This window comes from Triturus cristatus, chromosome 2_1 (genome assembly GCF_964204655.1).
Source record: "Triturus cristatus chromosome 2_1, aTriCri1.1, whole genome shotgun sequence".
Lineage (NCBI taxonomy): Eukaryota > Metazoa > Chordata > Amphibia > Caudata > Salamandridae > Triturus > Triturus cristatus.
This window is the reverse complement of record NC_140581.1, coordinates 647286838-647300203: the sequence shown is the minus strand read 5'-3', so window position 1 is coordinate 647300203 and position 13366 is coordinate 647286838.

Sequence of the window (13366 nt, the reverse complement as noted above, 5' to 3'; positions counted from 1 at the left end):
GGCATCAGGGTTTGCAGCAGCACAATACACCACACAGGGCATGCGGGATGGGAGTGCAGCACAACAATCCATAAAAAGCAAGAGGGAGGGGACAGGACCATGCACATAGACAACAGAGAACAGAGGGGCAAGAGGCAATGGTAGCTAGCTGACCATAATGGACAGACAGGAGAGAAAGCTGCAGCATAACAGACCATAAAGGGCAGGAGGGATGGATCAGGGGCATTACAATGGAACAGACAAGCCAGGAGGGAGGGAGTAGGGGTCTTCACATGTAAACAGAGGGCTGGGGCAAGGGGGTAGGGCAGGAGCAGCAAGATAGCCATGGAGGTCAGGCAGGATGGGCACTAGAAGCAAAGCAGTACAAAAGGGGGTGGTGATGGACGGAGCATCAGAACCAATAAAACACTCACACCCAGTCAACAGATCTGGGTTTGATCCATCACCGTTCTTTAGCCCACTCTGCCACCCCAGTTCAGACATGGCCATATGCAAATCAGTCTGACCCTGTGCCTCATGGGAACAGTCCAGCCCGAACTGCCAAGCCATGCCTTCCCTGGACCGGAAACAAGCTTCCTAGGACCGGTTTCTGGCATATCAGCCGTCTTCAGCCAGGCTTGCTTGAATCCAGTGGCAAAGTGAGCAAGGGACTCACGTCTGAGCATACCCTGCCAACTTATGGCGAACAAAGCAGTACAAAAGGGGGTGGTGATGGACGGAGCATCAGAACCAATCAAACACTCACACCCAGTCAACAGATCTGGGTTTGATCCATCACTGTTCTTTAGCCCACTCTGCCACCCCAGTTCAGACATGGCCATATGCAAATCAGTCTGCCCCTGTGCCTCATGGGAACAGTCCAGCCCGAACTGCCAAGCCATGCCTTCCCTGGACCGGAAACAAGCTTCCTAGGACCGGTTTCTGGCATATCAGCCGTCTTCAGCCAGGCTTGCTTGAATCCAGTGGCAAAGTGAGCAAGGGACTCACGTCTGAGCATACCCTGCCAACTTATGGCAAACAAAGCAGTACAAAAGGGGGTGGTGATGGACGGAGCATCAGAACCAATCAAACACTCACACCCAGTCAACAGATCTGGGTTTGATCCATCACCGTTCTTTAGCCCACTCTGCCACCCCAGTTCAGACATGGCCATATGCAAATCAGTCTGACCCTGTGCCTCATGGGAACAGTCCAGCCCGAACTGCCAAGCCATGCCTTCCCTGGACCGGAAACAAGCTTCCTAGGACCGGTTTCTGGCATATCAGCCGTCTTCAGCCAGGCTTGCTTGAATCCAGTGGCAAAGTGAGCAAGGGACTCACGTCTGAGCATACCCTGCCAACTTATGGCGAACAAAGCAGTACAAAAGGGGGTGGTGATGGACGGAGCATCAGAACCAATCAAACACTCACACCCAGTCAACAGATCTGGGTTTGATCCATCACCGTTCTTTATCCCACTCTGCCACCCCAGTTCAGACATGGCCATATGCAAATCAGTCTGACCCTGTGCCTCATGGGAACAGTCCAGCCCGAACTGCCAAGCCATGCCTTCCCTGGACCGGAAACAAGCTTCCTAGGACCGGTTTCTGGCATATCAGCCGTCTTCAGCCAGGCTTGCTTGAATCCAGTGGCAAAGTGAGCAAGGGACTCATGTCTGAGCATACCCTGCCAACTTATGGCGAACAAAGCAGTACAAAAGGGGGTGGTGATGGACGGAGCATCAGAACCAATCAAACACTGGCTGAAGACGGCTGAAATGCCAGAAACCGCTCCTAGGAAGCTTGTTTCCGGTCCAGGGAAGGCAAGGCTTGGCAGTTCGGGCTGGACTGTTCCCATGAGGCACAGGGTCAGATTGATTTGCATATGGCCATGTCTGAACTGGGGTGGCAGAGTGGGCTAAAGAACAGTGATGGATAAAACCCAGATCTGTTGACTGGGTGTGAGTGTTTGATTGGTTCTGATGCTCCGTCCATCACCACCCCCTTTTGTACCGCTTTGTTCGCCATAAGTTGGCAGGGTATGCTCAGACGTGAGTCCCTTGCTCACTTTGCCACTGGATTCAAGCAAGCCTGGCTGAAGACGGCTGAAATGCCAGAAACCGGTCCTAGGAAGCTTGTTTCCGGTCCAGGGAAGGCAAGGCTTGGCAGTTCGGGCTGGACTGTTCCCATGAGGCACAGGGTCAGACTGATTTGCATATGGCCATGTCTGAACTGGGGTGGCAGAGTGGGATAAAGAACGGTGATGGATAAAACCCAGATCTGTTGACTGGGTGTGAGTGTTTGATTGGTTCTGATGCTCCGTCCATCACCACCCCCTTTTGTACCGCTTTGTTCGCCATAAGTTGGCAGGGTATGCTCAGATGTGAGTCCCTTGCTCACTTTGCCACTGGATTCAAGCAAGCCTGGCTGAAGACGGCTGAAATGCCAGAAACCGGTCCTAGGAAGCTTGTTTCCGGTCCAGGGAAGGCAAGGCTTGGCAGTTCGGGCTGGACTGTTCCCATGAGGCACAGGGTCAGACTGATTTGCATATGGCCATGTCTGAACTGGGGTGGCAGAGTGGGCTAAAGAACGGTGATGGATAAAACCCAGATCTGTTGACTGGGTGTGAGTGTTTGATTGGTTCTGATGCTCCGTCCATCACCACACCCTTTTGTACCGCTTTGTTCGCCATAAGTTGGCAGGGTATGCTCAGACGTGAGTCCCTTGCTCACTTTGCCACTGGATTCAAGCAAGCCTGGCTGAAGACGGCTGAAATGCCAGAAACCGGTCCTAGGAAGCTTGTTTCCGGTCCAGGGAAGGCAAGGCTTGGCAGTTCGGGCTGGACTGTTCCCATGAGGCACAGGGTCAGACTGATTTGCATATGGCCATGTCTGAACTGGGGTGGCAGAGTGGGCTAAAGAACGGTGATGGATAAAACCCAGATCTGTTGACTGGGTGTGAGTGTTTGATTGGTTCTGATGCTCCGTCCATCACCACCCCCTTTTGTACCGCTTTGTTTGCCATAAGTTGGCAGGGTATGCTCAGACGTGAGTCCCTTGCTCACTTTGCCACTGGATTCAAGCAAGCCTGGCTGAAGACGGCTGAAATGCCAGAAACCGGTCCTAGGAAGCTTGTTTCCAGTCCATGGAAGGCAAGGCTTGGCAGTTCGGGCTGGACTGTTCCCATGAGGCACAGGGTCAGACTGATTTGCATATGGCCATGTCTGAACTGGGGTGGCAGAGTGGGCTAAAGAACGGTGATGGATAAAACCCAGATCTGTTGACTGGGTGTGAGTGTTTGATTGGTTCTGATGCTCCGTCCATCACCACCCCCTTTTGTACCGCTTTGTTCGCCATAAGTTGGCAGGGTATGCTCAGACGTGAGTCCCTTGCTCACTTTGCCACTGGATTCAAGCAAGCCTGGCTGAAGACGGCTGAAATGCCAGAAACCGGTCCTAGGAAGCTTGTTTCCGGTCCAGGGAAGGCAAGGCTTGGCAGTTCGGGCTGGACTGTTCCCATGAGGCACAGGGTCAGACTGATTTGCATATGGCCATGTCTGAACTGGGGTGGCAGAGTGGGCTAAAGAACGGTGATGGATAAAACCCAGATCTGTTGACTGGGTGTGAGTGTTTGATTGGTTCTGATGCTCCGTCCATCACCACCCCCTTTTGTACCACTAGAAGCAAGACACACCATGAAGACCAACACTGAGACTGTGATGGCATACACACAGACCATGGAGGGAAGGTGGGAGGGGTTCAGGGGCAGCTAACTGACCACACAGGAAAGGTGGGAGGGGCCATGGCAGCACAGAAGACCATGCATGGCAAGTGGAAGGGTTAGTGGCAGAACAATGGCTATGATGGGCAAGAAGGAGGGTGCAGGGGCATGCACAAAGGACAATGGAGGATAGAAGGGAGGGTCAGGACCTGTGCACAGACAAGAAAGTTCAGGGGAAGGGGCCTCAGAACAGACCGCACAGGGCAAGCAGGAGGAGCAGTTGCAGCACAACAGACCAGGGAGGGCAGAAGGGTGTGGCAGTACAATGGACCATGTAGGACAGGAGGAAGAGGATAGGGGCATGGCATGTGGACAGGCAGGGTGGAGGTGGCAGGGACAGGTTACAGTCATCTGACAATGCTAGGCAGGTGGGAGGGGAGTGGCAGCTCAACAGAACACTTAGAGTAGATAGGAGTGGCAGGTCCATGGAAAATGGTGGGCAAAAAGGATGGAGCAGGGGCATGCACAAAGACATCGGAGGGCAGGGGGAAGGAGAATAGGGGCAGCAAGCTAAGCACAGAGTTTAAGCAGGAGGTCAATGATGGGGCATAGAATTGGGCAATGGAGGGCAGGAGGAGTGGACTGGTACATCATACTAAATTGAGGGCAGTGGCAGCACATCAGACCATGCATGGCAGGAGGGAGGAGGCTAGTCCATGGATTCACACAACAGAGGATAGGGAGGAGGGGGATGGGGCAGCAAGCTAACTGTTCAGAGAAGGCGGGTATTAGGAACTTTATTGTTTTTAAAACGTGTGTCTGTGCGAACTACTTAAAATATGAACAAGTATGCAGCACAATCTCACTTTTATTCAGGAAGAAGAGGACGTTTGTGACTGTGACTCCGGGCTCACTTGGCAGAAACACCCCCTGACCCTCCACCCCCTATCGCAAAATGTAATGCCCGTGAAAAGGGTAGGTGAACACAGTGTTATATAGAACATAGTCCTGAGAGCACGATTGAAAATGAAAACTAGATATAGTGTATGGTATAAACTATGCACCAAAAAGTGTGATATAAGATGAACCGGGCGTAAAATATAATATGCAATACATTGTGCGCAATGACAGATTCATTGGAGAGCGCGAGATAGCACAGGCACTAGCGCGTGCTATGCGATATGCACCTTGGAGTGTAATATGCACAGGGCAGTGTTGTGTAACCTAAAGTTGTAATATAAAATATGTGCTGGGTAGTGTAATGTTGCATATGCACTGTGACAAAGATATGGATCCCAGATTGTAATATGAATGGCATAGCATTGTGCGTTATAACATAGGCATCGAGGAAGGCACGTTAGATGGGGCAAAATAACCCGTGCGAAGACAAGTGTGGCATGACATATTCACAGGGTGGTGTTACAGTGCACATGGGCTAGAGAGTGTCATAGCATATGCACTAGCTAGTGGAATACAACACAGAGGTGTGTGGCACTCAGCAGGCAATGGTGGGTGTAACACAGCATTGGGCTCTGCCAGGAGCGCGCTGTGACTCTCAAGTGATGTTCGTCCCCTTTCCAGAGAGTAAAATAAAAAGTATTACACATCCGGCAGTGGATATGTGTTTTATTAACCGTGAGGGGGGTTTCTTGCATAGTTTTGGTTGAATTTTTGTCGAACCCCCTTTGAATGGCTTGGTGTGCATGTGTATTAAATGTGCCCGTCAATCGCTACCCATGTTTGTATAAATAAACGACAAGGGTGTATACCAGGATTAGGCACGGTAGGGCATCAGACATGTCAGAGCTTCACTAGTGGTGTAAATACATTCCACGTGGATTCATTGTATGCATAGTCGCCTTTTAATGAATATCACACAAATCGTCATGGTGATAGGTACGTACGGTTTGTCCATCATGTCCTAGGTGTGTCTATAAATATATTTTTTTTTAAAATAATAAAAAACAGTGGATTGGGTCAAAAAAATATAATTAGGAGACAGGCCCTGGGGGATGGGGTCATCAGGGCCAATAAATTAGAATAAGAAGGGGCACAACACAGAGCCCCTTCTTAAAAAATTAAAATAAATAAAAGACTGGCATCGTGCCGGAGGCCACGCCCCCTCCTTGCAGCACTCTGCAAACGCGCCCCCTGGCGAGTTGTAAGTTGGGGAATTAATTCCTCTTCAATACTTAGGGTCCCTGAGGGCCAACTAGCCCAACAGGCATCTCCAGTATGCGCCAGGGAGCTGCGCTGCAGACAGGTGTTCTGAGGCCAAGCCCCTTTTTAAATCTCTCTGCAACGCAGCTCTGTGGCGCTTACTGGAGGTACCTAGTGGTCTAGTTTGACCCTAGGGACCCTTAAGATTCAAGGGGACTTAATCTCTCAACTTAGAACAGCCACAGGGCGCGTTTACACAGTGGTGAAGGGAGGGGACAGGGCCTGAGGTGACATGTGCAAACACGCACTATGGCACGTTTTAAATTGTGGATATAGATTTCCTTCAATACTGAGGGCCCCTGGGGGCTAACTAGCCCACCAAGTGCTTCCAGTAAGCGCCACTGAGCTGCATTGCAGAGAGGTGGTCCAGGCCGTGCCACTTTTTACACCTCTCTGCAACGCAGCTCTGTGGCACTTACTGGAGGTACCTAGTGGGCTAGTTGGACCCTAGGGACCCTCAGGATTCGAATGAACTTAATCTCCCAACTAAAAACAGACACAGGGCATGGTTACACAGTGGTGAAGGGAGGGGACAGGGCCTGAGTTAACGTGTGCAAAAACACCTGTGGCCTGTTTTAAGAGGTAGTTTTAATCCCCCTGCCCTATTATATACTAGGGGCTTACAGAGGAGGTCATGCTAATCACAGGGGGACCCCACCACATAATGTTCCCTAGTGTATGTAGGTGTTTTCACTGTATTCTAAGTGTATTTTAACATAGCACTGGCTCTAGGACTGGTTAGTCAGAATCAGTTACCACCAGTATCCGTCTGAAAAAGTTGAGGGTACAGGATGATTTTGCAACAAGGCTTCTTTCTGCTCTTCTTTTTGTTCTTTCTGCACGTTATCCTTCTTCCTGCACTTTTCTTCGTCTTTGAGCACTTCTGTTGCTTCTCCTTTTTTTCTTTCTGTGCATTTTTTCTTCTTTCTTCACATGTCCTATCTCTGTAGGCATAGTTAGAAATTAGCATTTAAAAAACCTTTGAAATTCACAGAAAAAAACATAGGTTTCAGGCGCGTTATAGTTAGGAATTAGCATTTAAAAAACCTCAAAAATTCACTGAAAAAACCATAGGTTTCAGGGGTGTTATAGTTAGCTGGACTTTTCACTTGTACAAAACAATTGAAATTCCCCCGTTATAGTTAGTTCAGCTAACTATAACTCGCGCGCCCGCAATGCACTGCTGATGACGTCACATATTACATCACTCATGACATGGTCAGTGACATCACTCATGACATCACTGATGACATCTCAAATGACATCACTCATGACATCACTGATGACATCATCCTTGTGATAGAGTGGCAGACCTCCTCTCACCCTAATATAACCTTTGATACACACATTCAAAAATAGAGACTACAATTTTCAAAACAATGGACATACCAATACCAGTTACAACAACCTCTTCAGTAATTCTAAGATTCACATACACATCCACTCATTCACCAACAGTCCTATACAGTCACTCATACATGTACTCACTCATTATATGTACTCATACCGTATACATCCTGTTAAACAATGCCACTCATCCATAGAGTTACTCACACACATAGTCACTCATGCTAATAAAGAATCAAACATACATTTACTTGCATATACAGTTATACACACACCACCACACTTACTTCTACGGAAACTTACACATACTTAGTCTTTTAAACAATCACTTATAGAAACACATACTTATTCATACAGGAACTCTTTCAATCTCTCACTCTCACATATACTCACTTATATACACCAATAGTCACATATATTAGTTTAAAACATACGTAGTTACTCATAAAGACACTATTGAGACAGTCATTCACTCACTAACACACCCATACACACACTCATCCACCCATACAGTCCTGCTTACATGCTGTCTTCAACACATGCAAACAGTGAGTCACTCATTCATGCACCTATGCACTACGTAATACCCCCCACCGAACCATGCAGACACTCAGACTGATACTCAAAAAACCAACTAATAACCTATATAGACACCCATGTAGCTACTCACCAACCCATGCAGCCACTTATACACAAAGTGAGAGACTGATACAGATATTTACATATTTAAACATTACTCACTAAGCCATGTATTCACTATGATACACTTAATCAGTCAGTTACACAATCAATTTTTCAAAATCAAATCATCCATTTAGACACTTATATACCCATTTATTCTTCCATCGACCTTGAGATATACATATATAAAACATATTTAATTTTCAGAAAAAGACACATTCACTGGATGATGTCATCAGTGATGTCATTTGAGATGTCATCAGTGATGTCATGAGTGATGTCACTGACCATGTCATGAGTGATGTAATATGTGACGTCATCAGCAGTGCATTGCGGGCGCGCGAGTTATAGTTAGCTGGACTAACTATAACGGGGGAATTTCAATGGTTTTGTACAAGTGAAAAGTCCAGCTAACTATAACACCCCTGAAACCTATGGTTTTTTCAGTGAATATATATATATATATATATATATATATATATATATTTGTGTTCAGGCTAGCCATATGGAGCACACCACAGCATGGCCGAGCAAGTCTTTCTTTTTCATGCTACAGAGGTACGTGCACATACCTCTGTAGCACGAAAATGAAGGACTGGCTCGGCCACGCTTGGTTGCAAGGGGAGCGTTGTGATTTTGGCCTGGGGTGATGTGCTTTGCAGGGGCTGATTCACTCTTCATTAAACCCTGCTGTGTTGTCTGAGTTAAGTCAGGCAGCACAGTAAGAGAAACTTTATACAGTACTCTGTCCCTGGTGTCTCTCAAAATCGGGACATTTGTTCATTTTTGCACTAAGTGTCGGGACACCGGGACAGTCAACGAAAAACCGGGACTATCTGGTCAAATCCGGGACGCCTGGACACCCTAGCCTGGTAGCTTCATCCCGGGCCTGTTCCCATACTTTGTAGCTAGGCTTCAAATTATCACTTCTATCACTATGTGTCTTCTCAGTCCAGCTGAATTGGCACATAGTAAAAAAGTGAGTTTAAGGACCTTTGTATGTTGCATCTTCCCCTTTAGGGCACTGAATATCCTCTCCAAAGGTACGTGCTCTCTTGCATTCTTTGTGAGAAGCACTGCCACAGCTTCCTATTTTCCTGAGGTTCAGGAGAACATGGGGATAAGTATTATCTGTTCTTGCTCCTAAATCTGGAATCAACTTATCCTTAAATGTCGACTGATTTGTACTAATATTGTCTTCCATAAGATGCTTTTCCTTTCCTCCAACCAATCCGACCTTTAGTTTTGGATATGACTCGCTTTTATCTTAGTGCTAGGAATCTTTTGATGAGTGTGCTTTAAAAATGTATTCATCATCATCAAATCAAGTGAGTCCTTTTGAGAATTCCTTTTTGTGTAAACCTCTCTGTAACACACCTTTCTTTGTCACCAGATTAGGAAAATGGAAATTCTTACATTTTTTTCCAGTTTGCATTTTATGGAGGTGGCTCTTTTGGCAAAGAAATAGCCCAATGATTTCTAAAGAGAGAAGACCATAATGGGTCCATATCAGCAAGCTCCTTGCTTGGGTGGTTTACACAGCCCACCTGTTCTGCCAGTCACTCTGATAAAGAACAACCTTCTCTAGAATAAAAAAATAATAAAAAGCTTCACCCATGGCCATGCTGGATTGATTGGCATCAGCACAGATTACTAGTTCAGCTGGTCCTAAATAATTCAACAATCTGGTGCTTCCCAAATGCATATCTTTGACCGCAGATCATATCTATAACAGATGACCCTAAAACTCCAAAATTGCTCACCAATTACTATTATTTCATAGGTCACTGACCCTTCAAGAAAATAATTTACATCTGCTAACATTCTAGAGTACCATTTGGAAATAGATTTTTTGCTGTTTTCCCCGATTTTGTGTTTCATACTGGAACTCCGGATAGCTGGGATTTGGGCTACTAGGCAGCTTAGGCCTTCTAAATAGGTTGCAGGCGCATTTGGTTTTCTTTAAAAATGTTGGCAAAATTATTTGGGATTACATTGACATATGTGACACGTTAATGGGTCAGTTGCAAGTGCACCTAAATGACACAGGTAGCCCAAAGATGTAATCTCAGATGTCAACCTGGAGCAGGTAATTTGACCGCATAAATGTGGAGTAAAAATAACATGAACTGAAAAGCAGCACATGGCTTTCGGTATATGTTTCAAAATATGCTGTTTTACAGTTAAATGCAATATTTAACGTTGTGTAACAAAGCTGTAAATGTGCAACGAAACATTTTGCAGCTGCTTAGTGTTCAGAACTGGTATTAAAAAAGGTAACCTAGGCAGCTGCCCTTGCTTTCTGCAGAGGATGTTTTTTTAAAGTGCAATTTCTTTGCCTAAATTCTGTTATGTTCATTTAGTTTTGGAAAACGTTAAAGTCCCTAGTTGTGGAGTATGTAGATAAATACGTCTTTCAAAATCAAATGATCACTGAATTTATTTACAATGCTAAAATGACTTTCGTTAATCTATCACATTGGTACTCACAAACGTTTCCCGGGGGCCACAAAGTACTGTCTGTGGTTTCCCAAGGGCTGCCCGATGCCAGCATGGGAGGGTCAAGGTGTTGAAAGGTGGTTGTAGGTGAATGCAAAGCAGATGTATGATAAAGATAAGTTGTCTTTGCTTCTTTACCTCTAGTTCCGCTAACCTTCAAATAAAGTATGTCCTTCACAGCTTCCTGAATGTTCCTGCTCTGTCATGTGAACAATAGCCCAGCGCTGCTGTTCACTGGTGGGGGGCAATTAAAGGTCAGGAGGGCTGCATGTGACCCCCGGCCATACTTTGAGTATCCCTAGTCAATAATATTATGTGCTTATTGTGCGTAGTCAAACAGCTGTATGTCATCTATGTAGCATTGTAGCCAATTGCTAAGCATCAAGGGACTTGTTTATGAGCCCTCAGCTCCGCCAGAGCTTTTTGTGACGCTCTGGCAGCGCAGATTACAAAATGATGTCTATGAGGCCACACAACACTATTCGTGACTTTGGATGGCCTCATAGATATGGAGTAAGGCAAGCCTTACTCTGTGCTTGAAAAGCATTCCATGGACGTTGCGGTAAATTTGCCCACACAACACCCAAGGATTTTGATTCTGTACCAGATTCAAAAGATCATGTAAACCTGGGGAAGTGCCAAATCCTTACGCCTCCAGAGGTGAGGTGTGACAAGGAGAAATATCTTTATTTCTCCTAGTTTTTTCCTATTTTTATGTATGCTGCATTGTGCAGCACACATAGAAAGAGGAAAATGCCTCTTAGGATTGTTTTTTGTGCAGGAAGCCCTTCCTGCACAAAAACAATCCTGACAACAACACAGGCACCTTTGCACCATGTTTCATGGGTGCCTGCGTTGGCGCTGGTTTGCCATTCTGCAGCACACATTCGGCAGGACACATAGAAAGAGAAAACTGCCTCCTAGGATTGTTTTTGTGCAGGAAGGTGTCTCTTCTTGCACAGAAACAATCCTGCCAACTATACAGGCACCCTTATACCATGGTGCAAGGGGGCCTGCTTTGGCATTAGATTGCCAAAATGGCGCCAGAGCAGGGAGTAAGGACAGGAATGCAATTTAGTGCATAAATATGGTGCATTCCTGCCCGTTCACTTTGGTGTAGGGCAGCGCAGCAAGGTGATTTACTGTGCTTCTCTTTGCCAAGCCCCCGTAGATGGGGGTCCAAAAGTGAGAGCACACATCAGCCTTCTTACCCTATTAATTTAAGCTACAACATTTGTTCTCTTAGTGCATAAGGATTTTTCCAGTTGGGGGAATCTTTTCCAGCATGGAGTAGGGAGCATGTGTACCTTGGAGATGAGGGCTTTTGGCAGCAGTAGCTTTAACACTGCCATTTTGAGGTTCTGGACTTTCTTAGAGTCCAGCGGTGTCAGGGAAACAACACCCTAAAGACCCCTGAGTTCCTTCCTGCCTTGGTGCACAAATAAACAGAGACACGGGCTTCTCGATGGTGGCGTCAGAGACCAAGGTTTATTTACTGCAGGGACACAGAAGTCATAGGAACCACACAAAGGCAGAATCTAGGAGACTGTTCGAATTGTACAAAGTGGGTCGCTCCTTAAATACACCAAATATGTCTTCAGGCGGCATTGCAAAAATATCTTTCATGCCTAGCCCGGTATCCCAAACAAACAATAAACATATACCAAACGATAATTATTTGTAAGTTTCCAGTGTTCGATCAAGTCTTCATGTCAGTTTTCCATTCTTCGACCGATCCTCCCCATCATAAAAATTGTACCCTCCCCATAGTAAAAGCCCAGAAGGAGAGGAGCAGAGCCAGGTGTAAAAGATAGATAAGTAGTATAAGAGATGCTTGTGGGTCATAAACGGGCATGGCTACTGTCTTTGGCCTCCTAATCGTGATCAGGCCAACAAACACAAGAACCAGTATAGCAGGATTGGCCTCAGGCAAGGGAGGCAGCTTCTGCCTAGTCACACAGCATCAGCTTCCTTGGACTAAAGCTTACGTGTCCTTAACAAGGTGATTCAGCCAGGGTCATTGCTTCTCCATTGACTATGTGAGGGCAAGAAACAAAATGGATGCCGTATCTAAAATGGATGCCATGAATTTACAACAGAATGCCCTATTTCTCAGTGAATCCATGCTCGTAGCACAGCGAAAACACTATCACATACTAAATGGATCATTTACGGTTCACTGGTACCAAAATCGTGTCAGTACTACGATACCGAACACACGGGTTCGGATCGCTACAGAACCTCAGACCGTCCTTTTGCCCTTACATAGGCAATAACTTACTCTACGTCAGAATCCATCTCTATATTCATCAGGTCACTGATATGTTGCTGGAGCATTGTTCTATCTCGTGGCGTATCTCCTAAAACAGGTGGTCTTCTTACGCATGTTGCAGCACAAAGGCCACATAAGGCAGGACCACACTGAACAATGAGACAGCATGAGAATAAAAATACCAACACAACACCAATGACTATCAGAACCTTCCATCCCCACGCAGATAACAGATTCCAGAACCATCCCATCAGTGACCAATCACCTTCGTCTACATGAATAGAGTCAGCGATCTTGTGTAACTTAGAAATGGCCTCATATACTGTTGGCGCATTATTTGGGATAAAGACACAGCAACTCGATTGGATCATGTTACATACTCCACCTTGATCTGCAAGTAATACGTCAAGGACCATACGGTTCTGCAACGTCATGAGGCGATCCGCTTGAAGCTCAGCTGTCAGGTTACTAAGGGCACCAGCAGTTTCAGTAATAGTGGATTCAACTACCCGTGTTAGTTGACGCAAGTTCCTACTATTGGCCATGGGCCCCCAGAACGGAAGGAAACCTTTGAAAAAGTCTCCTGCTTCTTGGCCAGCAGTATCTTCCTTGTCGAAGACACCTCTCACAACTCTAGTCTTGTGATATTCC